The sequence below is a fragment of the Halichoerus grypus genome, chromosome 14, assembly GCF_964656455.1.
Source record: "Halichoerus grypus chromosome 14, mHalGry1.hap1.1, whole genome shotgun sequence".
Classification (NCBI taxonomy): Eukaryota; Metazoa; Chordata; class Mammalia; order Carnivora; family Phocidae; genus Halichoerus; species Halichoerus grypus.
In genome coordinates this window covers 81804907-81812874 of record NC_135725.1, presented here as the reverse complement: position 1 = coordinate 81812874, position 7968 = coordinate 81804907, and positions in this window count along the sequence as shown.

The window sequence follows — 7968 nt, the reverse complement described above, 5'->3', positions numbered from 1 at the left end:
ACAAGAGTGAAGAATTGAAGGAAATATTCAGGAAAGAGGTATGAGCTATATTCGTAATCTCGGCTCTGTTCTGTCAAATGCAAAACATAACCCGAACCAGTGGACATTCTGTAACTGGCATCTCCGTGTTGGGTAAGAGGAAAGGTTTTCCAAAGCATGTAAAAAATCAACAGCAAAAGTTTTTTAAAACCAAATATTCCAGAGCACTGTCTCCTGTTTATTAAGTTACATACAGTTAATTTCTGAATCAGCAAATAGATCTGTGAATTTTTAATACTATTGTATAAAAGGAACAGGATTAATTATTGCCTCATAAATTGAATGTTAAGTATTTCCTATATGTAATCACTATGTTCCTAAAATACGGTTTGATCCCAGGGCGCCTGGGTGGCTCAGTCCGTTAAGCGTCCAACTCTTGGTTTTGGCTTGGGTCACGATCTCGGGCTTATGAGATCGAGCCCTGCATCAGCCCCTGTGCTCAGCGGGGAGTCTGCTTGAGATTCTCTCTCTCCCTCTCCCCTCCCCCTGCTCTCTCTCTCTCTCTCTCTCAAATCTTAAAATGTGATTTGATCCCATCGTATTTATCTTTGATGTCTCTCTCTCTTGCTCCTATCCAGTCCCTCAACAAATCCTGTCAAAATCCATCTTGAATCCAACCACTTCTCACCACCCCCAACACCACCGTTTTTGTCCAAGCCGTTGTCGTCTCCCGCCCGGACCCTTGCAGTGCCTTCCCGATGATCTCCCTGCCTCCACCAGTGCCTCCTTAGGGTCAGTTTTCCACACTGTCAGCCAAAGCGATCCTTTCTAAAATCTGAGCACGTCATTCCAGTCTCAGTGGCTTTGCATCACACCTCGAATAAAATCCAGAGACCTACAAGGCCCCGAATGGCCTGTCCCTGACTGCCTGTCTGTCCTTAGGGCCTGCTGTTACCGCCTTTGTTCACTGCTCCAGCCACACTGGCCTTGCTGTTTCTGGAATACGAGGGAGCCCCAACCCCAAGGCCTTTACATCAGCTGTCCCGCAGAGCCCACTCCCTCATTGGTTCGTGTCTCTGTTCAAACATCAGTGATCAAAGAGCCCCGATCTCTCTTTCTAAAGTCACAGCCCTGTCACTTCCCAATCTCCCCCCTTCTTCATTTTCTTAATAGCATTTACCACTACCCAATTTTAAATATCAATTTATTTATCTTTTTCTTTTTTTAATTAGAATGTAAGTTCCATGTGAGCAGGAACTTTTATTCACTGCTCTATGTCCAACATTTAAAACAGTGTGTGGTATATATAATAGATGCTCAATAAATATTTGTTGGTGAAAAATCAAAAGTGTGGTACTTGAGAGCCGAAGGGCCTTGAGAGGCTGACCCACACGGCCCCTCATGGCCCACATGGAAAAGAAAGAACCCCAGAGAGGAAAAGGGACTTGGCTAGGATCACACAGTTAATGGGAGAGCACCAGGTAGAACCCAGGCCGGCAAACACCTCAGTTTGGTGTTTGTTACACGGGCAAGGTAGCATGTCCCTTCTTTTTTGTACAGCCCACAAAGCTAAGGATGGCTTGCACACTTTTAAACGTTGAGGAAAAAGAAGAATACTATTTTGTGACCCATTAAAAAAAAAAAGCATGAATTTTGAATTTCAGTGTCTGTAAAAATAAATTTTTCTTGGAAAATAGCCACGTCCTCTCATGTCTGGCTATTTTCCCACGACAGTGATAGAAGGGGGGGCATTGAGCATCGTCAGATCCTCGTCACATCTTTTGGGATAGAGAACTGGCTGTCCATGCCTAGTACCATCGCTGCACTGAAAAAAACCATATGGGTACAGACTAGACACCCTCCTTGTATACGTGGGGAAACTAAGACCCAGAGAGCTTTGGCATCAATTATGCCCTGAGCTAGACTGGTAGCTCCAGCTGGGTGAGTAGGCTAGTCAGGACTCAGTTCAAGCGACAAACACTACTCCAACCCGCCTTATGGTAGAAATGTATTTGGCTCACGTAACCAAAAAGTCCAGGTGTTCAAATGATACAGTCAGGAATCGATCTCTTGATTGTGTTTTCATCTGGGTTGGTTCATTCTCAGGCAGGCTCTCCCTAGTGGTCTCTGGAGAGAGACTTGAATCCCAGGTATAAAAAACAGATCTGTCAGAATTTATCCCAGGACATGGGACTGTATCTTCCTTCTGCATTTGGTCTTACTTGGCTAGGATTACTAATCATACAGAATGGCATTTCATTTTTAATATGTCCTGCAACCTTTGTAAGCTAGAAATAGAATTTAAAATGTAGCCTTAAAAAAAATCAAACAAATGAAGTTTTCCTCTTCTAAAAACAGGTCTCTCCCCATCATGAAGCTTTCTGGTGGGTGATCTCATCAAAAGGAAAGTTATTCATTCTTCAGACATGCGCTGAGCATCTGCCATGTGCCAGGCGTGGGGAGTGTAAGATGCTAAGGCACGGTCCCTATGCACTATCATGTGCCATGATAAAGGCAAGATCTGGGAGCTGGGAGAGGGCAGAAGATGGGCACCTGACCAAGGTGGAGACGGGTGAGGGCGTAGACCATTTCCCGGAGAAAGCAACACCTGAGCTGAGTGCTGCAGAATGTTTAAACACAAGCCAGGCAAAAGGTTTAAGAAAAATGTTGGAGGAAGAGAAACGAAGCCCATGGAAGTGAGAGCTAATCATAAGAGGAGTTAAGACACTTCTGAACACCGGGGCGCCTGGGTGGCTCAGTCGGTTAAGCGGCTGCCTTCGGCTTAGGTCATGATCCTGGAGTCCTGGGATCAAGCCCCACATCTGGCTCCCTCTTCAGCAGGGAGTCTACTTCTCCCTCTGACCCTCCCCCCTCTTGTTCTCTCTCTCTCTCTCTCACTTTCTCTCTCTGAAATAAATGAATAAAATCTTTAAAAAAAAAAAAAAGACATTTCTGAACACCTACACCCATAGGATAACAGGTGTATGAGGCCTTCCACAGTCTGTTCCCAAACACATTCTCTCCCTAACCAGACCCATCTGCTTGAACACCCCAAATGCAATGTCCTTGTACAAGACGGTCCTTCTACCTGGGAAGTCCCTTTTGCACATCCACACCCCATTTGTCAAACAGACATCTTCCTACCTATCCTCACTGCCCCCGAGGCAGTTAATTGTCTTTCTGCTTCTCAAATGCCTGATTCTGTTTTAGCTTATATCACCATATGTTTTACAGGATTATAAATAATAAAATGTATCTGTTTTTTTAATAATTTTAAAGATTATTTAAAATTTTTTCTAATTCAAAAATCATTCTCATTGAAAATAGGATTAGCCTCGGGGACAAGTTGCTTTACCCTGAAAACAAAGAGCAAACAAGTCAACTCTCTTCTGTATATGGAGTTAATCCTCGATGCTGTAAAAATCTCAACTCCCGTGGCTTCAGCTGCCATCCCTCCACTGATGTCTCTGAGGCTCCTTTCTGCAGCTCCAGGCTGTCTTCCGAACCAAAGACCTAATATCCAGTTCATTCCTGCATACTCCCCCGGCATGTTGAACCCAAACTGAGTTCCTTATTCCCCCTTGCCCCTCCCCAATCACTCCTGTGTTCCATGCCTTGGGAGACAACGTCATAAGTAAAAAATTAGAAAACTATGAGTTATCTTTGACATTTTCCACTCCCCCGCTCCTCACATCCTGTCTCCTAAATAACCAACTTTACATATTAGTTATATGTGATATTATATAGACTCATATAATACATATAATGTATTATGTATGTGAGTATTATGTATTATATATACTATGGTTCTACATAACATAGAGCTTCAATGCATAAATACTATTTAGGAGACTGGGTGTGTTATATATATAGTTATAAATATATATACTATATGATCATAGATAACATAATAAAGTGACATATGACAATTATGTCTTCATCATATTCCTTCTTTCCATCCTTCCTGTCCCTGCAAGTGCCTCCTCACCTCTCCCTTAGATTATTGCAATATCTTCAGGACTCAGTGAAGGACTCAACCCCTTCAAATCTATCCTCAAGCCACTGCTTCAGTCATCTTTCCAAACCCCCAATTTGACCATGTCATCGACATGCTTAAAAGCCTTTGATGGCCCCTCACGGTTTATATATTAAAGTTGAGGTTCTTTAGCAGGTCGTACAAGGCTTATCTCAGTGTAGCTCATTCTTCAGCCTTATCTCCCCTCTGCTGGGAAAAAAAAGGTTAATAGGGAAGATTTACTTCAAATAGTGTGGCCAAGGGCAGAATTCTGCGAGGAGGGGACATCTAGCCCTTTGAGGACTCGCCGCTTAATAAGCGCTTTCTATGCCTTTGTGACACTCACTGGGTGACCACGTGCCTGCCGGATGCCAGGCCAGTGCCAAGTTTTTAACCTGGAGCTGTATCTTGGTCTTCCAGGCTCATCGCAGCTCGTGTGGGTTCTCTGTTAATGCCTAGTTTATGGTCGAGGAAACTGAGCCTCATAGAGTTTGTCACTTGCCTTAGTTCTCACAACCAGTGTGTAACAAAGTCAGGTAGAGCTCAGGCTCCCCGACTCCAAACCCAGCATCCTTAGTCTCCGTGCCACACTGCATCTGCAGAGACGGAGACAGGATGCTGCTCTCTGTACAGTTTGGCTGGAAGACACACAGCTTTCAAGATGAACCTGAACTCCTCGCCCAGCACTCAGCCCTCCGCCATCTGGCCCCTTGGACCTCCTCAGCCTCATCTAGCAAACCATTCACTGCGCACCCCCTCTCCATCCTGACCCAGCTCCCCTCAGACCCGGCCTGAGTCACAGTCACTCATGCTCTAGGACTTCACTCAAAGGTCACCTCCTCCAGGATGCCCTTCCTGACATGCCTACCCTGTAAGCCAGGCGAAATGGCCCCTCCTTCTGTGCTACCCACTGGCTAGCACCTGTCACGTTAGACGCAAATGCTGACTGTCTTCTCTCCCCATAGACTGGGCTCCTCGCAGGCAGGGACCAGGATGGTTCACTCTGTGTTTCCAGGGCCTTGCCTGGCAAGGAGTAAGTGCTTTATTATCACCTGCTGACTGGAATTCACACAGCGAATGTCAGAACTGGAAGGGGACTCCGGGTGACTACGGTTGCTCGCATTTGCAGTATACTTGAGATCTAAAATGCCCTTTCAGACTGGTTATTTCATTTACTCCTCTGAGACTGATATCATCCCCATAGGTGAGAAAACGGAAGTTCAGTTAAGTGACTTTTCCAAGTTCGCCCAGCCAGGAAGTGGCTGGGCTGAGACTGACCTAGGGTCTATTTGACTCCAAGGCTAGTGCTCTTTCCATCACTTCCGCAGTGATCTGATTCAAATAACACGCACATTTTACTGATGAGGACACCGAGGCCAGGGGAGCAAATTGCTTGCCCAGGTCATGCAGTCCGTACCCCATTCCGTGGTCTTTCCTCCACTCAAACAGGAAATGCCCAGGAGGGTCACAAGGTGAGGACTGGGTCCTGAGCTGGGAAAGGGTGGACTGCCTGTACCTCTTCCCATTGCTCATTTCCCATTTGTCAAACCTGAATGTTTAAATCTTGTATTTAGTATTTACTCTGAAATGGCTTTCATCTAACTTCTCCCCCCTTGCTCACCAATTTAGCTGTCAGAGTAAATAAATGTGAAGCTGGGTCTCTAGCCTCCCCTGGGCTCACATTACCTTCCTAGAATTACACCCCAGTGGGGTGGAACCACTGCTGGGGGTGAGGGGGTGTTCCCATGAATTATCTAGTTACTATTGAAGCCTCTTTTCAAACCCAAACCTTGGACCTAGACTCAGGTGGAGAAGGATGGCAAAATTCACCTTGGAGGATGAAATGACCGTATCATGTTTAGTGACCAGGAGAAAGAATGAGGTAAGGACTAGATCACATTGTACCTTCCAGATGCTTATGACGTCATACATGCACGATGCTGATGACACTATATATACAGATTCCGTATGACATTATACACCTAAGGTGTTTATACCGTGCCAGAAACTGAGGTGACACTTTTAAAAATATTAGTTTTTAATATGTGGTTCATTGTCACTACACTCCTGAGAGGTAAGTGTTGGTATTTCCGTTTGTAAGTAAGGAAACTAAGGCTCAGAGAACCTAAATGACTTGCCCACAGTCTCCTGTAGGAAGAAATCAAGTATCCCAACGGAATGCACTGAGTTTGCTGATCCTGATTTTGCCAAGTCACTCATATATGGACTCTCTTTCCTGCTGGAGTCAAGAGTTGTTAGAAGAGAGATTTTTTTTCCCAAGTAAGTTCACTCCTGTCCCTTTTGAGGTCAAGCAAGCCTTGGGTTGGAATAAGGGCTCTGCAGCTCCCTTAGGTAAGTTATTCAAAAGAATATTAGATTATTTGATTGAATGAAACCCTGCCATCCCCCATTAAAAAAACAAAACAAAACAAAAAACCTGATATGGCATCTAATAGAATAACACCTGGAAAATGTAGCCAGTCCATCCTGTAATGATGGGAGCCCTTCGACATGGATCATTTGCTCAATTTTCACAAGGATAAGAAGTAAAGTCTGTTGTCACCCCCACTTCACAGATGAAGAAGCTGAGGCTGAGCCAGGGACTGAATACCTTGTCCGGGGGTTACTGGGTCATAAGGGGCAATGCTGAGACTGGTAACACAGCAGTCTGGCTCCAGAGTCTCTCTCATGATTGAGATGAACACCTCTTATTCCAATTTTGATTTCCTGAGCACCTAATCCGAATTCAGGAACGGAACCGCGTAGTAGGTAAGAGTTTGGGTTCTGGGGTCTGAGTGCTACTGCCTGAAATGAGGCTCCTGTAAGCTTGTTTCCCCAACTATAAAATAAATATAATAACAGCGGCACCTGGCTGGCTCAGTCGGATGAGCATGCAACCCTTGATCTCAGGATGGTGAATTTGGGCCCCACACTGGGCATGGAACCTACTTAAAAAAAATAAGTATAATAACATAACCTCCTTGTAGGGTTGCTGCAAGGGTTAAGGAGTATAATACAGTAGCTGAGTGTATTCGGTGCAAAGAGATAATTGAGGGGGAGGAGGTTGTTCATCTGCGGCTATGTGGATGTTTAAGGGTGCACGTGTATGTGTGTGCACACGTGTGTATATGCACACATCTCACTAGCTTTCTCATTGCAATCGTTCTCTTCGTATAAAAGATTAGGATTCGGAGAGAAACTTTTCACTCTGAATTTCTGTGTCTGAGAGCAGTAAATGTCCAGGAGGGGATGGGAGATGCCACTGGTTGGGGCTGGGGCTGATTCTGTGTATCTTGGTGTCTGTAAAGGAACAGTATTTGTATCTTTGAGGGATATAGGTGTGGGTCTTTTGTATGACATGGGTGTGCAGGTACCCTTGTCTGCCATGTGTGCCCGTGTGTGTGCGTGATCGAGGCTGTAACCATCGGGAATCCTGCCGTCCGCAGAGGTGTATATGCTGTCTCCGCCCATAAATGGTTATTTTGCCATCGGAAGGGATGTGTGTGCATATCTGTGGGTGTCTGAGTAGAGGACATGAGGTTTTGCTTGGGTTTGGAGCTCTGTAAGTTGTCTGTGTGCTCTCTTGAGTATGGATGTGAGTCCAGGCGGAAAAACAGTTGTGTGGGGTGCACATCTGTAAATGAGGGCAATTAGGGGTTGTGATGATATGCATGGTGGCGGGGGCTGGGGGTGTCGTGATGTCGATAAGGTTGGATCTAAGTCTGAGTGTGCATATTTATTTTTCCAAGATGATGTGTATTTACATGTGTCTCTCTAGGCTCAGTTTGTGTGTGGAGAAGGGGGCTGGAGGCTGTGAGTGTCCACTTGTGTGTGGATATTGTGGAGAGTGTTCGTGTGTGTAAGCCTCTACATTTGAGTCTGAGGGTTTTGTGTGTGCGTGTGTGTGTGTGTGTGTGTGTGTTTAGGGGCGTGTCTCCTAGCCACACGCCTGGGCTCCCCTGCCATCCCCACCT